The sequence below is a fragment of the Pelophylax lessonae genome, assembly GCF_965119305.1.
Source record: "Pelophylax lessonae genome assembly, chromosome: 3".
Classification (NCBI taxonomy): Eukaryota; Metazoa; Chordata; class Amphibia; order Anura; family Ranidae; genus Pelophylax; species Pelophylax lessonae.
Genome location: NC_138770.1, coordinates 538,042,067 through 538,060,267, shown reverse-complemented (window position 1 = coordinate 538,060,267; position 18,201 = coordinate 538,042,067). Strand labels below are relative to the sequence as shown.

Below are 18,201 nucleotides of genomic sequence, written 5' to 3'. Positions count from 1 at the left end.
CTTGCCTGGGTAAGGTGGGCTGGGCAGGGGTGCTAAACGCAGGTGCTAGCAGGAATCAGTGCTGATTGTGCAAACACTGCGTTTGGGGAACACTAAATTATGAGGACGCTAGTATAGTTCTGATCAGATCAGATATTGATCTGTTCAAACACTATACTAGTAACGGTGGTGTGTGTGTGTTAGTGTACTTGACTCTAACTGACGCTAAGTAACGGTGGTGTAGTGGGACCCTGACGCTAACTAGCTAGCCTAAGTTGTGTCACCCGTGACGCTAATACAGTGATCGGTAATCACTGTATATAGTGAACACTGTGACAGGGAAGTGAAGGGGTTAAACTGGGGGAGATCAAGGGGTTAAACCTTTATAGAGGATAGATGGCGGGTGGCCTAAACCTATTCGGGCCTAGCGCAAGCGCAAATTAGGGTCACCAGTGACACTAAATACAGTGATCAGTAGTTATCTGATATACTGTATATATTAGTGCACTGTTTTATATGGAGTGAAGGGGTTAACTGGGGAAGATCAAGCGGTTAAAAGTTTATTAGGGAATAGGTGGCGGGTGCCCTAACCCTATATGGGCTTAGCGCAAGCGCAAATTAGGGTCACTAGTGACACTAAATACAGTGATCAGTATTTACCTATATACTGTATTTAGTGCACAGAGTAATAGGTAGTGAAGGGGTTAACTGGGGCTGATCAAGGGGTAAAAACTTTATTAGGGGATAGGTGGCGGGTACCCTAACCCTATTTGGGCCTAACGCAGGCGCAAACTACGCTCACAAGTGACACTTATACAGTGATCAGTAAAATATCTGTATACCACTGTATATAGTGTTCACTGTGAGGGGTTTTGGGGGTGATCAGGGGGTGATCAGAGGTGATGAAGGGGTTAAATGTACCTATGTGAGGTGTGTCAGTGTAGTGTTGGTGGAACTCACGTTTTTACTGTGTCTCTGTCTCTCTCCTGGAACCGAAAGGACTCCAGGAAGGACAGTGACATCACTTCCCCTGTCTGTGTTTACATTACACAGACAGGGGACAGATTGCCATTGGTGGGGACCGATCTACAGACACTGACCAAAAATCATTGGTCAGTATCTGATGACTGATCGGTTCCCTACCGAATGACATCGGGATCGGGACCCGCGGCGCGCGGGAGCGCGCTCTGGAGCCGTGATCGCGCATCACGTTAATACTACGTGGCTGAGCGGTATCGTGCCGCTCTGCCGCAGTAGTATTACCGCGCGCGGTATTAAAGTGGTTAGAGTAACAGTGCATACTTTTAGCACTGATTACTGTAGTAATGTCACTGATCCCCCCAAAAGTGTCAAAAATGTGTCGGATCTGTCCGCCGCAATGTCGCAGTCCAGCTAAAAATCGCAGATCGCCGCCATTACTAGTAAAAAAAAAAAAAAAAACAATAAAAATTACATAAATCTTTCCCATAGTTAGTAGATGCAATAACTTTTGCGCAAACCAATCAAAATACACTTATTGTGATTTTTTTAACCAAAAATATGTAGCAGAAAACAAATTGGCCTAAAATGTTAAAAAAGTTTGATTTTTAAATCTTTTTTCCTGACAGACTCCATGGCAGCATACGTATCGGATTTGGCCCCCCCTCCAAACCTACCCATAGGACATCACTCCCATAAATCTTTGCACCTGTTCAGCACACATGTTCCTTTTTTGTCCTCCTAATGGATTACCTGTATCCTACCTGAAGATGGATCCCAGGAGATGGATGTCTCTACCATTCGGGTATTGAGTTCTCCAATAAGCCCCAGCTGTTGCGGGGTATGGAGCAGGGGTGAAGATTCTTCTGACGTGCACCTTGGCCAAAAAGCCCAGCTGCTGCGGGTGGCCTGTCCCCTTAAAGAATTATGAAGTCCGGTTGTATGCTCATCCATCCCTGGTGGCTAGCGGTTCGTTGGTGGTCGTGAGTACCTCTTGCCTGTTATATTTGTGTAACTCCATGGCAGCTTAAGTTTTTATTTCAGCCGGTTTGTATGTTCTTACCTTTATTTCCTGATATTCCCTGGTGGCTAGGGCTGCAGGGCCGGTCAGAGTGTACTTCCTGATCGGCCTCCAGTTTGCGAGCTACTGAGCATGTGCGGGCGACTTGGAACGAGGCTTGGTTCTCGCACATACTCAGTGACGATGCGGCGCATGCAGATGACATCAGCGGGCTCCATATTTAAAGCCTTCAGATGTCAGCAGAGTGTGTAGATTACACACTCTGCTGCTGGAAGTCATTATTTTGCTGTCGGTTTCTCGGTGTGTCTACCTGCTGCATCCGCTGCTGCTCTGCATTTGCCCATACAGTCTTCCTGGTGAGTACCGTTCCCCCTCTCCTCTTTCTTCCTCTCTGATCCCATTGTCCGGATCATCCCTGTAGGTCAGCGCCAAATGGAAGCCTCCTCGCCCTCTGGTGGTTTCGTCACGCAAGAGTGAACATCGTTTAAGTCCTCACCACCGGCACTCCTCCTCGAGATCTACTTGGAGGTCACAGTCAGGCTCCCATCATCATGGGAAATCATCTGCCTCAGCGGGCCCCTCGCGACGCCCAGATAGAGTGGGCTGTTGGGGTTGTGGTGCACGTGTCCCTGAAAGCAAGTCAATGTGCGACAAATGCTTCTCTCAAGCTGCGGGAGAGAGGGACAATCCAGACCAGCGACTGGAGGCCCTAGTCAAGAGGGTCGTCAAGGATTCCCTGGCAGACTTGGAAGTAGGTAGGGCGCAGATCCCAGAAGTGACTCCTCCAAGCCCTCCCCTTGGAAGACAGCCTAGGGAAGATCCTGAAACTTATCAACCTAGTCACCTGTCGACTTTCCTGTCAGAAAGTGATTCAGAAGTTGAAGATCCCTGCTTGGGGTTTGAGTATGCTCTCGTCCCCTCCTTAGTCAGTGCGGTAAGAGAGACCCTGAATTGGGAAGACTCGGCTGTTTCTCCTCCAAAACAGAAGAGATTCTTTAAGGACCGTGCCAGGGAAGCACGCACCTATAGGCCTGGCAGAGAATTTGGGCGCAACTGGAGAGCAAGACAAACCTCCTCGCAGAAACCTTCTAAGAGTGTCCCCTCCGGTGAACGTGATACGACCAAGTCTTTTTGAGATTGGGCCCACTCAGCCATGTCGGGTGGGGGCTTGGTTGCTACACTTCCGGCATGTCTGGGCGGCCTCAATCCGAGACTCCTGGACTGTCAGGACAGTCACGTACGGGCACAAGTGGACTTTCAGAGAAACACCAAGACCAAGGTTTCTTCCTACCTCCCTGCCACCCTTAGGAGAGAAGCGCCAGGCATTATTTTCCTACATAGAGTCACTGGTTTCTCAAGGGGCTGTCGTCTCCGTACCAGAACCAGAGTGCGGCCAGGGAATCTACTCCCCTCTTTTTGGTCCGCAAGAAAAACGGAACATGGAGGCCGGTCATAGCTTTGACCTTTCTAAATCAATTTATCAGAAAGGAAAGGTTCAAGATGGAAACTCTTCTTTCAATCCAACAGGTGGTTCAACCTGCAGACTGGATGGTGTCTATAGATTTAAAGGACACCTATGTCCATGTCCCTGTTGCAGAAGATTTCCAGAAATACCTCCGGTTTTTTTCGGGCTCTCCACTTCTCCACGAACCTTCTCGAAAGTTTTGCTGGCTGTGGTAGCTCTATTAAGAACAAAGGGCATTCGCTTGCACCATTACTTGGATGATCTGCTCCTCCTGTCCCAAGACAAATCTCAGCTGTTGCTGCACCTGGGCCAAGTGGTGTCCACCCTTCAGATGTTTGGGTGGCTGCTAAATCTGGAGAAAGTCATCTTATTCCCACCCAGTCCCTCGTCTACCTCGGGGCCTTGTTCAATACACTGACAGCGACAATCTCCCTTCCGGAGGAGAAAATCACGGTGGTCAGGGACAGAATTCTCCATGCCCTCTCATCACCTCACCTCCAAGCATGTCAGTGCCTGAGAATTATCGGGACCATGGTGGCTGTAGCTCCCATGGTAAAGTGGGCCCTATGGAGAATGAGGCCATTCCAAAAAGGCTTTCTTCGTCAATGGGACACCTGGCATCTGGATCAGACCATCTTCCTGACCCCAGCCATGAGAGCAAGTCTTCCATGGTGGCTGCAGCGGGAGCATCTTCTATGCTGCCATTCTCTTGTACAAACCTCATTGTTTGTGGTAACATCGGATGCCAGCAGCACAGGTTGGGGGGCTCATTGCCTCTCTGAAGTGGCTCAGGGTAAATGGAAATTCCCCTCCCAGGGGATAGTGTCCAACATTCTGGAGCTACGGGCGGCCCTTCAAGCTTTGAAAGTGTTCCCTCACTTGACAAAAGGTCTTCCAGTGATGCTAAGACTGGACAACACCTCAGCAGTCACATACATAAGGAAACAAGGAGGGACACGAGGTTGGTCCTTGCTGCGAGAGGTGGAACCAATTATGGTCTGGGCTCAAAAGAACTTGTCCGACCTGTCAGCAGTATATGTTCCGGGAGTCCAAAATGTCCAAGCCAACTTTCTATCTCGTGTGCAGTTGGTCAACAACGAGTGGTCTCTCCATGAAGAGGTCTTCGAGTGGATCCTGAGCCTGGGGTTCTCCCCAGGAGTAGACCTGTTTGCCTCTCCTCGCAACCGCAAGTTGAAAAAATATTATGCGAGGTTCAGGGATCCTCAAGCTCTAGGGATAGACGCCCTCACGGATTGTTGGAGGTTCAACAGGGCATATGCCTTTCCCCCAGTTTCCATAATCCTTCAGTTTCTCCGGAGACTCAGCTCGGAAGCAGCGGAAATAGTGGCGGTGATTCCATTCTGGCCCAACAGGCCCTGGTTCCCTCTTCTAACACTCCTCAGCGTTCAGGAACCAATTCCGTTGCCTCTCAGGCAAGATCTATTATGTCAAGGCACCATATTGCATCCTTGTCCAGCCCGGCTGCATCTGAAGGTTTGGCTGTTGAGAGGGGAAGTCTACAAGCCTTAGGGTGCCCTGAAGAGGCCATCTCTACACTTTTGAGTGCCAGACGGAGTTCAACTAATAAAGTGTATGAGAGAATTTGGTCAAGAGTTTCCTTGCATCTGGCCACTAGGTCCAACCCTCATTCAACCATCAGGATTCAGGATGTGCTAAGCTTTCTACAGTCTGGTCTAGATCTTCTTCTATCAGTGAGTTCTCTGAGAGTTCAGGAGTCGGCTATTTCAGCCTTTACCGGCATTTCTTGGGCTACCCATACGCTAGTCCGACAATTCTTCAAAGGGGCAATGAGACTCAGGCCCCAGAAGAAGCCAAGGTTTCCTAAGTGGGATCTCCCCTTAGTTCTGGACTTTCTATCACAACGATTAAGTGACACAGATGAAACTCTTACCATCAAGGAATTGACATTGATGACCGTGTTCCTGGTAGCCATTACATCGGCGAAAATAGTCTCTGAAATCGGAGCTTTAGGGGCACAGGAGCCCTTTCTAACCTTTTTTCCAGACAGGGTAGTCTTAATCCCTATGCTGGAGGCTAGACCGAAGGTTACTTCAGTTTTTCATGAAAACACGGAAATAGTTCTGCCTACTTTTAGGCAAGAGGAAGGTTCTTCTGTCCATCCGCTGGATGTTGGAAATTGCCTCAAGCAGTATCTGGAAGCTATGGTCTCCTTTCGACAATCAGATCATTTGTTTGTCATTTTCGGGGGAAAGAACAAGGATCTTCAGGCTTCTTCAAGGTCCATCTCTTCTTGGATCATCCAAACTTTCCAATGGGCTTATAGGGCTAAGGGCTTGTCCCCTCCAGTGGCGATTACGGCTCATTCAACTCGGAGTGTCTCTATGTCCTGGGCAGTGTCCAGACACGTCTCGCCTGAAGTGATTTGTAGAGCAGCATCCTGGTCCTCTATAAATACTTTTTGGTCTCACTATTGTGTTGAGCCGGCGGCTCTTTCTTCTGTTAACTTTGGTTTACAAGTGTTGTCTGTTTGACAGAGTAAAATTAAACTTTTTGTTCAGCACCTGTCCACCCTTTTGTGTACGGCGAGTTATTTCCCCGATACATATGCTGCCATGGAGTCTGTCAGGAAAACTGAAAAGTTATATCAAATACTTACCGTAATTTTCCTTTCCTGATGGACTCCATGGCAGCAGGAGTTCCCTCCCGGATTCTGAGGAGGATAGTTACAGAACACGTGTGCTGAACAGGTGCAAAGATTTATGGGAGTGATGTCCTATGGGTAGGTTTGGAGGCGGGGCCAAACCCGATACATATGCTGCCATGGAGTCCATCAGGAAAGGAAATTACGGTAAGTATTTGATATAAATTTTCCGTTATTGGGGATGTTATATAGCAGAAAGTGAAAAATATTGTTTTTTTTTCAGAATTGTCTTTTTTTTTTTGTTTATAGTGCAATAAAAACAATTTGCAGAGGTGATCAAATACCACCAAAAGAAAGCTCTATTTGTGGGAAAAAAAGGACATCAATTTTATTTGGGTATAGCGGCGCACGACAATTGCACGTGCAATTGTCTGTTAAAGTAACGCAGTGCCGAATCGCAAAAAATGGCCTGGTCATTAAGGGGGCAAATCCTTCCGTTCCAGAAGTGTTGAATACAAAAGACCTCAACCATCCAGCCAAAAGGAAATCTATGTGGAAAAAAGCCCATCGATTTAAATGCGACATCCTATGCGCACAGGAAACACATTTTTGTAACCAAACACCTCACAAATACTCCAATAGGAGCTTTCCATACATCTACACTGCTAACGCGGACTCAAAAGTAAAACAAGAGTAGTCCTTACGGCAATTAGAGACACTGCAGCTTCAGCTAGATGACACAGTAAGCTCTTAGTTTGCATCTTACATATTTTCTGATGTCACAGCACCATATATTTTACCAATACCCTGTGGAGATGCTGAGACATCCATTGATCCAAAATTTTCTTGAGCTTACAGTATACTCAAACACACTGCCTAAATTGAAAAGTAAAAGCAAACAACAATCTAGACATAGAGGAATGGAAAAAACAACAGCCAATAACTGTGAAACAACTGGCTGCAGGTGGTATCTGTTCCAAAAGGATATGTGGATTTGGTACGATCAGGCCGTCGATATCTTCATTTTATTTATTACTCTAAAATAATGGGTCACATATTAAGTTATTTTCAGACCTTTGACTTTCATTTTTATAGAAAATGTTCTCATTTATCCCATCCATCTGGGCTATATTAGGCGTTGTGTCTGCTGTAGTGTAAGAGCATCTTCTCTTAGTCTAATGTTCTTCTAATTCAAATGACCCCAAATCATAGATTTTTCTAATAACCTGTATACTTTCTCCTACATTTTGTGCATATTTTGCTATAACTGAAGCTCATCAGAGCAAGCTAAATAGGGTCAACAAATTTCTCATAGTGTTCTTTGAGGGACAGAGCAAGCTAACTTGTGTAAACAAATTTCCCGCCGCATTCATTGAGGGACTTTTGCGTATGTGCACTGCCGTTAAGATGTTGGACAGTACACAAAAATCAAAGGCACAGTCCGATTTAGAGGTTATACTCCTACGACTAGGGATGATCGAACGGTTCGGGTCGACCATCGGTTGGCCTGAACATTGGGTGTTCGAGGTTCGCCCGAATTTAGAACTTTTTGCCCAAAAAGTTCGGAATTCGGCAACCAGAACCGCCCAAAATGCAATGCTTCAGGAAATGGGCTTTAAAAGCCCGTGATTGGACCAGAACCATTAGCAAAAGCCAATTGAGGGGGCAGGAGAATGCTAGGAATGTGATTGGAGAGACTAGGGGGTCCCTAGACCAATCATTAGTGAATACGCCCCCCAGTATATAAGATCGCCCCCACCATATTCCTAGCATTGTTATCCTGGACATGGAAGAGAGTGGAAGCAGTTCTGTTAATTTTACTTTAAAAGTGTCATTTAGCTATTTATTAGTGTGAGGAAAGGGATATCTAGTGTAGTTAGAGTGCTCCTTTACACTTAAGTTAGCTTCAAAAATTTAGTTTCTGTAGGGAAAGTGTTAAGTGTAAGGGGACCGTAGTGTAGTGTAGGGTTAACTGGAAGTGACTGCTATGGCAGAGTGACAAAACCCTTCCATAGCAGGGTGACCGCTATAGAGACATGATCATTTCTCTGAATTGCTTCGGCACACCCATATGGCTTCTCACCAGCCAAGCATTTTTTATGCTGCAGGGGCTGCCACTGCCAGTGCTTTTTTGAGGACATGTTTGATGTCAGACATGACATCTGAACATGTGTATAGGGGGTATATATACACATATATGTCTGAATATATACCCCTAGACACATATAGGTGTGATAGTAGCAGAAATAAATGCTTGCGCTAATGAAATCATTTACAGTAATATATTTCTGCTACTATCACACCTATATATGTCTAGGGGTATATATTCAGACATATATGTGTATATATACCCCCTATACACATGTTCAGATGTTTTGCCTGCCTCAAAAGAACCCAAAAAAATGCCAAAAAAACGCTAGCGTCAAAAAAAGAATGCCCAGGTGTGTTTTTGCTGGCATTTTTTGGGGGGTTTTGGAGGCAGGCAAAACATCTGAACTTGTGTATAGTGGTGTATATACACATATCCATATATTTATATACACACCTAGACATATATAGGTGTGATAGTAGCAGAAATATATGCTTGCGCTAATGAAATCATTTACAGTAATATATTTCTGCTACTATCACACCTATATATGTCTAGGTGTGTATATAAATATATGTATGTGTGTATATATACCACTATACACAAGTTCAGATGTTTTGCCTGCTTCAAAAGAACCCAAAAAAATGCCAAAAAAACGCTAGCGTCAAAAAAAAAAAATGCCCAGGTGTGTTTTTGCTGGCATTTTTGGGGGGTTTTTGGAGGCAGGCAAAACATCAGAACTTGTGCACAGTACCACTATACACAAGTTCAGATGTTTTTCCTGACTGCAAAGAACCCAAAAAAATGCCTTCTATTAAACCGGCAAGGTGTTACAGCAGCGAAGCCAACCCCCTGAGCTGAAAGTTTTCTAATACAAACAATCTTTTTTTTTATGGTTCTGGACATGCTACAGAGCTGAAACTTAACATGTACACTTTTTAGACCCCCCAGATACTAAATCCAAAGTAAAAATCAAAAAATCTCTCTTTTTTATTATTTTTTTTTTTTCAATAATTGGCTTTTTTATCAAAAATGACAATTTTTAAGAACTTTTTTGTGTGATTTTGTGTCTGGGGGGTCTAAAAGGTGTACCTGTGAAGTTTCAGCTCTGTAGCATGTCCAGAACCAGAAAAAAAGGATTGTATGTATTAGAAAACTTTCAGCTCAGGGGGTTAGCTTCTCTCCACACCTTGCCGGTTTCAAAGCAGGCATTTTTTTGGGTTCTTTGCAGTCAGGAAAAACATCTGAACTTGTGTATAGTGGTACTGTGCACAAGTTCAGATGTTTTGCCTGCCTCCAAAACCCCCCAAAAAATGCCAGCAAAAACACACCTGGGCATTTTTTTTTGACGCTAGCGGTTTTTGGCATTTTTTTGGGTTCTTTTGAGGCAGGCAAAACATCTGAACTTGTGTATAGTGGTATATATACACACATACATATATTTATATACACACCTAGACATATATAGGTGTGATAGTAGCAGAAATATATTACTGTAAATGATTTCATTAGCGCAAGCATATATTTCTGCTACTATCACATCTATATATGTCTAGGTATGTATATAAATATATGGATGTGTGTATATACACCACTATACACAAGTTCAGATGTTTTGCCTGCCTCCAAAACCCCCCAAAAAATGCCAGCAAAAACACACCTGGGCATTTTTTTTTTTTTTTTGACGCTAGCGTTTTTTTGGCATTTTTTTGGGTTCTTTTGAGGCAGGCAAAACATCTGAACATGTGTATAGGGGGTATATATACACATATATGTCTGAATATATACCCCTAGACATATATAGGTGTGATAGTAGCAGAAATATATTACTGTAAATGATTTCATTAGCGCAAGCATTTATTTCTGCTACTATCACACCTATATATGTCTAGGGGTATATATTCAGACATATATGTCTATATATACCCCCTATACACATGTTCAGATGTCATGTCTGACATCAAACATGTCCTCAAAAAAGCACTGGCAGTGGCAGCCCCTGCAGCATAAAAAATGCTTGGCTGGTGAGAAGCCATATGGGTGTGCCGAAGCAATTCAGAGAAATGATCTTTTCTCTATAGCGGTCACCCTGCTATGGAAGGGTTTTGTCACCCTGCCATAGCAGTCACTGCCAGTTAACCCTACACTACACTACGGTCCCTTTACACTTAACACTTTCCCTACAGAAACTACATTTTTGAAGCTAACTTAAGTGTAAAGGAGCACTCTAACTACACTAGATATCCCTTTCCTCACACTAATAAATAAAAATCAAAAAATCTCTTTTTTTTTTTTTTCAATTTTTCAATAATTGGATTTTTTATCAAAAATTACATTTTTTAAGAACTTTTTTTGTGTGATTTTGTGTCTGGTGGGTCTAAAAGGTGTACCTGTGAAGTTTCAGCTCTGTAGCATGTCCAGAACCAGAAAAAAAGATCATATAGGTGTTAAAGGAGGGTCCCACATCCCTGTTCTACTGAAAAATTATCTTTTTTTTTTCATGGTTCTGGACATGCTACAGAGCTGAAACTTCACATGTACACTTTATAGACCCACCAGATACTAAATCCAAAATCAAAAAATCTCTCTTTTTTTTTTTTCAATAATTGGCTTTTTTTAATCAAAAATGACAATTTTTAAGAACTTTTTTTTGTGTGATTAATAGTTATTGGGGCATGACCCAGAACCCTAGGCACTTTTTAGGGGCATTTATTGGGTTTTAGGGCTTAAAAATGGTGTTTTTTGATTACCGAAGTTAGGGTCCCATTGATTTCAATGGGGTTCTGAAATCCGAACCGAACTTTTGGGAAATTCGGGTGTTCTGGTCGAACCGAACTTTTCAAAAGTTCGATCATCCCTACCTACGACCTCCATATTTGTATATTCACTGCCTTGCTTCTCTATGTTATACTAGAACCTCAGATTTGGATATATACTGCAGTGTCCATTACCAAGCTCATTCTCATACCAGATTCTTAGATTTGGATATTTACTGCAGAAGCCATTCTGCCCAGGTGTTATAGTGGACCCTCAGATCTAGATATTTATCACTGTGGGCAATAACCAGCTCAATGTCATATCAGACCCCAAGAATCATATGTTCACTGAGGATTCATTCCATCCATAATAAGTAGGATAAATGCAGTTGGTTCTGTTGTGTTTTCCTGTGGCAGAGGTGCAGTTGCTTGCTGTTCTAATTCCTTTTTATTGTCAGCTATCTTGTACTTTCTCTGTACTGCCCTTACCACTGTGTCAGAAAGCCAATACTCGAGCGCATGTGGCGGCACGCAGACAAAGAACTCTTGCCAAGTAGACCACGAAAACAAGAGAAGGGTGCACTGACCTAGTGCAATTCATTTATAAACTTATTAAAAGATACAGTAAAAGATGGTACACATAATACTCACAAACATATGATATATACATGCATGTCAAAGCAAAATAAAGACAAGTTGCCTCCAGGACCGCTAGAATATTCCAATGGTGTAAGGGGACCAGATGGCGCCTGTAATGGCTAAGCCAAGCCTGACCCTACACTGCGATTTCCAGATTCTGACCTAGGCTCATTACTGACTCTGCTCTGCTGTATCCTGGTGCTGACCTTGGCTTACCCCCCGACTATGCTTATTCCTGCTCCTCCATGTATGACCTTGTCCATGGTGTCCATCCTAGCTGACTTTGGCTTGTCTCTTGACCACAACTCAGATCCTGGCAGTTACCTCTTCCTGCCTCTAATTGAACTACTGTGAACTACTGCACAGTCTCCACACTGTGCTGCCAGGGGTCTTCTCCCGAGTGCCATCCTGCAGGCTCTTAACCACTATCTTCTCTTTGTGTGGTTCCACCGCTGCTGTTTACAGTCCAAATACTTCCTCTACCTGATCACTGGCACCAAGGCTACTTTGTGCATTTTGCCTCTGTCTCCATACTCAGCGGTACAGATTTCCTTTTTTCACTTAGTGAAGGGGAATTATTAGAGAATACATCTTTTCATCGGAATGCCATGAACATCCTGATTCAATATTTCTGTAATTCAAACTCTCAAACTCAAACTCAAAACTGAAGTATCACTAGGATTTTGACAGACCTAGGGTACCCTTGGGTAACCTAGGAAGACCACTTATGTGGGGCATAAACATGCTACGATGAATAATGTCTGTGTCCAAATTGCACCACAGGAGGGGCCAAAGGGGTATGGCCAAATAAAACCTGAGCCTGCCCACTGTATACAAGACACACATATTCCACAGTCCTTCCACATACTGGAATCTTACGCTTTTTTAATTCTAACTTACAGGAGAACTTCATTAAAATAATATGGGGCTAATTAGCAACCCGCAACTGTTGAGACCATAAATATTGTGATGCAGGAGCCAGGAGTCTGTAATACATAGAGCACATTGGTCAAGAGTACAAAGCACACATAGCACATGGGTCGGGAGTATGTAACGCACAGTCCAGGGGTCAGGAGTTTGTAACCCATCAACTACAGCAGACAGAAGTAAAAAAATTAACAAAGCACAGGGGACAGGACAATGTAATGTACCGATTTCAGCAGTCAGGAGTAAGTCACACATGAAGTACAGGGGTCAGTAGTATATTATGCACAGAGTGCAGGGCCAGGAATAACTTAAAGCACACAAGTCAAGAGTAAATAATGCACAGAGCATAGGGATCAAGTAAGTAAGTCATAGATCATAGGAGTCAGGAGTAGGTAATGAGTGCAGGGTCCAGAAATAAGTCCTGCTCAAAGCCAATGGGTCAAGAGTAAGTGACACATAGAGCTTAGGGGCTGAGTAGGCATGGCACAGAGCACAGGGGTCAGGAGTAAGTAACGCACAGAGTGCAGGGGCTGGGAATAAGTACCATTGAATGCATATGGTTCAAGAGTAAGTAGTGCACAGAATGCAGGATCAGAAGTAAGTAATCCACAGAATGCAGTTATGCACAAAGTGCAGAGGTCCAAAATGAGCAACATACAGAGCCCAGGATTCAGACAAATTAATTTCCCTTCTTTCAATAACGTTATCACCAAAACAAAACAGTCCCCAGCACAAATTCCCTTCCTGCCTGAAATGTACTCACATAGGTGTGACTTTGCTTATGTTGGTGAGTGTAAGAGCACCCAACGCTGTGAACACCCAAAAAAGTATATTCTCTGAAAAAAAAAAGTGAAAAAAAAAAAAAACGTTTTGGCTGGAGTTGGGCTTGCATCAGCTCTTCTGACTTTTTTTGAGCAAGCAGCAGTTTTAAGGGTTTATGTACACAGTTGCTTACTTTTGGTTCTGTCCTAGTTCAGTGAAACATTTTCCAGTGGATAGTTAATGATGTATTGCTGGCAATGTACATAGGGCTTACTAAATTAATTAGAGAAAGTGCAATACTGTTGAGGCTTGAGTGGAAAAGGAAGACACTTTAAGGTAAAAATGATAGCATGGGCTACCACTCTTTACACCTCCTGCAGCAGTACTTTTGATCAACTTCTGCCCTTTACACTAAGCACTGTACTTTGTTGGTGAGTGATTTGTGTTCTTTGGCAACGGCAGGTTCTGTCCCTGCCTGCCAGCTCATCCAGTGCCTGTCAGACTTTTTGCACAGAGTTGAAAAGGAGTTTTGGAGCACTTTCTTTGGCTCTGAGCTACAGGTCTGACAGGAAGTAGACAGATCAGTGGATGGGAACAAAAGCCATCAACTGCCGCACAAATAAATGAAAAAACAGTCCAAGGTCTCAGTACTAGTGATGCCCCTGGTGCCCCCCTTTTATAGTTACGGGGCTGACTTAAAGGGGTTGTAAACCCTTGTTTTTTTTTAATAAAAATATTAAACACACCTATACTTACTTGCTCTGTGCAATCGTTTTGCACAGAGCAGCCCCGATCCTATTTTTCTGGGGTGCACCGCCAGCGCACCAGGCCCCTCCTCTTCATCGCTCCCGAGTCCCGTTGCTGCGCCCATTGACACAGACAGTGGGACTTGGCCCTGAACCCTGTTCCTGTGTCACTGGATTTGATTGACAGCAGCAGGAGTCAATAGCTTCTGCGGCTATCAATCCATCCAATGAGGAGAGAGACAGCGGCACTCGTGCACATCACTGGATCAGATTGGGCTCAGGTAAGAAGAAGGGCGGGAACTACAGCACAGAAAGTTTTTCACTTTAATGCATAGAATGCATTAGGTTTAAAAACCTTGAGGCTTTAAAACCACTTTAACTATCAGCCCTCTTATTGGCTCTTCTTATACTGCTGTCCAAAGTTCAAAGGCCATACAATGCATTCCTGGGCGAATCTGCACATAAATTTGCTGCAATTGCAAATCTCAGACCCAAAGGATTTGCCTTAAACCCATGGTAGTGGCAAACCCAAATCTCATCTCTATTTAAAAAAAATTGAACATCTGTTGTTATGTATTTTTAGTATTTCTTTCCTTTTTAAATTGAGTGGCCTGTTTTCTCCTGGAGTAGAATGAGTTTACATCTTCAGCCAAGCATGAACTGAATGAAAAGCCAGGAGCACTGGTACAAATTAAAACAGTCAGTTTTATTTACAGTCTGCCGTGTTTTAGAAGTAAGAAAACATACAGTAAATCATAAAGTCAAATCAGGCAGTCCTGATCCAGCACTAAATGTATATAACAGACTGGCTTAGGGAGCCCAACAGCCACAACAAGATCATTGCAAGGGAAAGGGCATTATTCTATATTCATCTAAAATAAAAAGCTGGTTTCTATGACTGTATATGAAAGCCAGCAGAAGGCAGAAGTACTACCAGCTGCCATGTATCCTTCTTATAATGTGCCTGGACATGTGTAGTACATTACCACTGAAGCTAACCTCAGAAGTTAACTCACATTAGGATTGACCTACATTTCAAGTCGTATTTGCTGGCTTTTATTTCTGCTCTTCTGATTTGCACATGAAGAGATCAAGTTCTTTTTTCAGCCTAGTTTAACATCATTTAATGCCTCAGTTCTTTTTTGTTGTGCTTCATAACATTTTGTTTTCAACACAGACCTGCTTGGTCAGGGTCGGCCTTGCATGGCACCATGAGCAAACTTTTAGCATGGCACCAGAGTAATTTATCTGCATCTACAAATTTCTCTGGCTTCATGCTTTACCAAGGAAACAATTAAATATGCTAAAACTTTTTGGATCTTGCAGTGGCTTTGATGCATTCAATTTTGTAAGGGAAGCAGCTGAATACAAAATCCTATGAAATGGCATTGCTTCTTGGGGGCAGAGCTTGGTCATGGTGATGTAAGCACAATACCACCCTGGAATCTTGGTTTCATCCTGCAACACAGACTTTGATCACTGACCCTGGAGCACCCGAACAGCAGAAATTCAGAGCTACGTCACTGCTGCAAGGGATGTGGCTATCACCCTGATGGGCTCCAACAAGGTTTACTTATCTTCCCCACAAACTCAGTGGTTCCCCTGCCCAGCAGACTCTTTCACCAGCACCTGTAGTGAGTGCTTACCTTGTGGAGGTGGATTAAATAAAACAGGCAATATAACTCCTTTTAAGTGATTTTTTTTAAGAGTAATAATCAGTTGCAACAATTCTGAATTCGGATCCAAAGTTCTCTTCCATGCAGTAAGGCCATACACTATATCAACAGCCACCAATAAAAATGCAGGGCTTTCAGACATACAGAAGGTAAGTGATGTGTACTTTTCTTAAGCATCTTCAGAGGCTGAACTTCCTTTAGTAAGACCCTCCCAGTACTGCTGCTTTCTTAGACCAGCTGCTATGTGATAAACTGTAAACTGTCACTAGTCTAAGATACTGGTGCTTATGATGTAAAACCCCTTTTTGTCCTCTGTCCTCTCTCAAGAAAAGCTTCACATATACCTATGTTGTCCCTTTTCGTCAGACACTTGTCCCTAGCTGAAGGCCTATCTCTCCCTGACAAAATAGGCTCCTATCCCTGAGTACTAAGAGAGCTCTGTGTTCAATGGGATAGAGCCTGGAGTCCATGGCAAAGGACACATTGGTCCAAAGCGGGGCTTCCCCAGCGCCAGTAGTAAGGAACAGTCACAAAAGCACTCTGCTTACTACTATAATACAAGCAGGAAGAGACTGAGCAACAACTGACCGTATCACTCCCTGCCCTGTTAATCTGACAAGAGTGGCAGAAGCTTTCTTCAGGCTAAAAGGACCTACTGCTGCCACCTACTACATCCAGCTCAGCAATGAATCCACAGCTGCTCTCCTAAGGATCCCTGCCTGAGTATAAGGGAGAGAATGCAGCCACTATGGAGGGAGATGCTAATGGAGACCCAACAGCGAGGCCAAGATCCTCTCACAGGTCAGTCCCTACGCACACTGCAGCTAGCCTGTGCCCAGGACAGAGGGGCCAATATACCAGTGCCACACCCCTGCTGGTCATCCTTGCTGCTCAATTATACTCAATCCATGTCTCAACACAGTACATTGACCTAAATACAAAGTCACCTTCTGTGGAGTTTCCCACAAGCCCTACAGCAGAGGACATGAACTGTGGAAGGATACTGGCACTGCTAGGAACCCTCCTTACTGAGCCTGATTTTGATGGCCTAGCCTCCAGACTAGAAACTACACATAAGTAAGATATTTCTGAAATAAATGAACAGAATCAAGGACTTAGAGCAATCCAGTTTTATCTCATCCCAAATGTAGTCTTCCTAGACATGACCAAATCAACCTGGAAGACCTGTAGGATAGAAGTTGTTGGATCTATGTCTGAATCCAGGGCCTTCTTAAGGCCACTGACCAATACAGTCTTAAAAACACAGTATTGGGGATTTTAAAATCTTCTAGGGAAGCCCCCGAACAAAGTGGATAGAGTACACTGAATGGAGGACCTGAGGAATATGGCTGCTTAGACTGAATTAAGTATTCTTTTTTGATGTTAAGGAAAATGTCACACAGAAAGCTTTGCAGTTTAGTAAAATTGGATCAATAAAAATTCCTTTGGACATTTCCAGTGGCACTCTAAAGGAGAATGCAATGCTTAGACTTATGAAAAAATTAGGCAAGAAGGAGCAATCTACCGATGGGCATACCCATTGCACCTCATTGTCTAAAGAAAGAATACCACCTGTGTTATAAGAACAAAGGAAGATCTCACCAGGCTCTTTGAGTTCCTGAGCATCCCCTCTATTTCAGCCCCTGACTGGCTATAACCACTCGCTAGACAATTTCCACACCAATTTCCTCTCAACATCTTCACCCTTCCAAAGCCAAACAACAATCTCACTATTTAGGCTCAAAAAGACCTGAAATTACTTCTAAAAAAACTATAATATAGTGGTTTATAATCCGAATGGTCCAGCCCTTGGAGAAGACTCTTATTAACTCTTGATATACTTTTATCAGCTGCTGCTTTGGACAGCTATGAACTTTACAACCATGTTATGTTGTACATGAATTACCCACCCATTCAAGCCATAGCTTAACCTGCAAAAATCATGGTGGATTGCATCTTGGACTGATTTTGCCTGGAAGGGTTATTCTCCCATCTATGCCTCCTGCCTGATAAAACACCTAAAAAAACAACATCTACTTCACCGCATTCCAGCTTTTCCACACTTTTTGTATTTCTACCACCTACAATCTGACTCATCTACAGCTGGCCCACCAGTGGGAAAACAGCCTGGCTCAATATGAAAAACTCTTTGGTTCTGTACCTGAGACAATTTTCAAGTAACATGCTTTGTACTCATCTGATTGCCCATTCAGCCATACCACACCATAACTTCAGTCTGGTCCTGTGCTGTGGGCAGCCCCTACATTTACCTGAAGGCTGCTACGCAAAACAAAGTTTGAAATGGCCATGAAATTGTTGACAAAGGTAGCTGAGGAGTACATGATCGATAGATAATAGATGGCTACATAGTCACAGGTATGGGAATACCTTACTGTTTCAACATTGCCCATGTGTTTTCAGTCTGTATAATATACAGTTTCTTGTCTTAGGCACATAGTGTGCTCTACATGAGTAGTCTACCCCATTATCTATTTTCACAGTGCTAAGAGGCATTTTCTTACCCTTAATAGGGACCATTC

The 18,201-nt window shown here is 43.5% G+C and overlaps 1 protein-coding gene across 1 annotated transcript in view; it reads right to left on the bottom strand.

The window, feature by feature from the left end:
• The window catches only part of SIPA1L2 (signal induced proliferation associated 1 like 2), a 601,890-nt gene that overhangs the window by 167,164 nt on the left and 416,525 nt on the right, over positions 1-18,201 (bottom strand). The window lies entirely within an intron of this gene.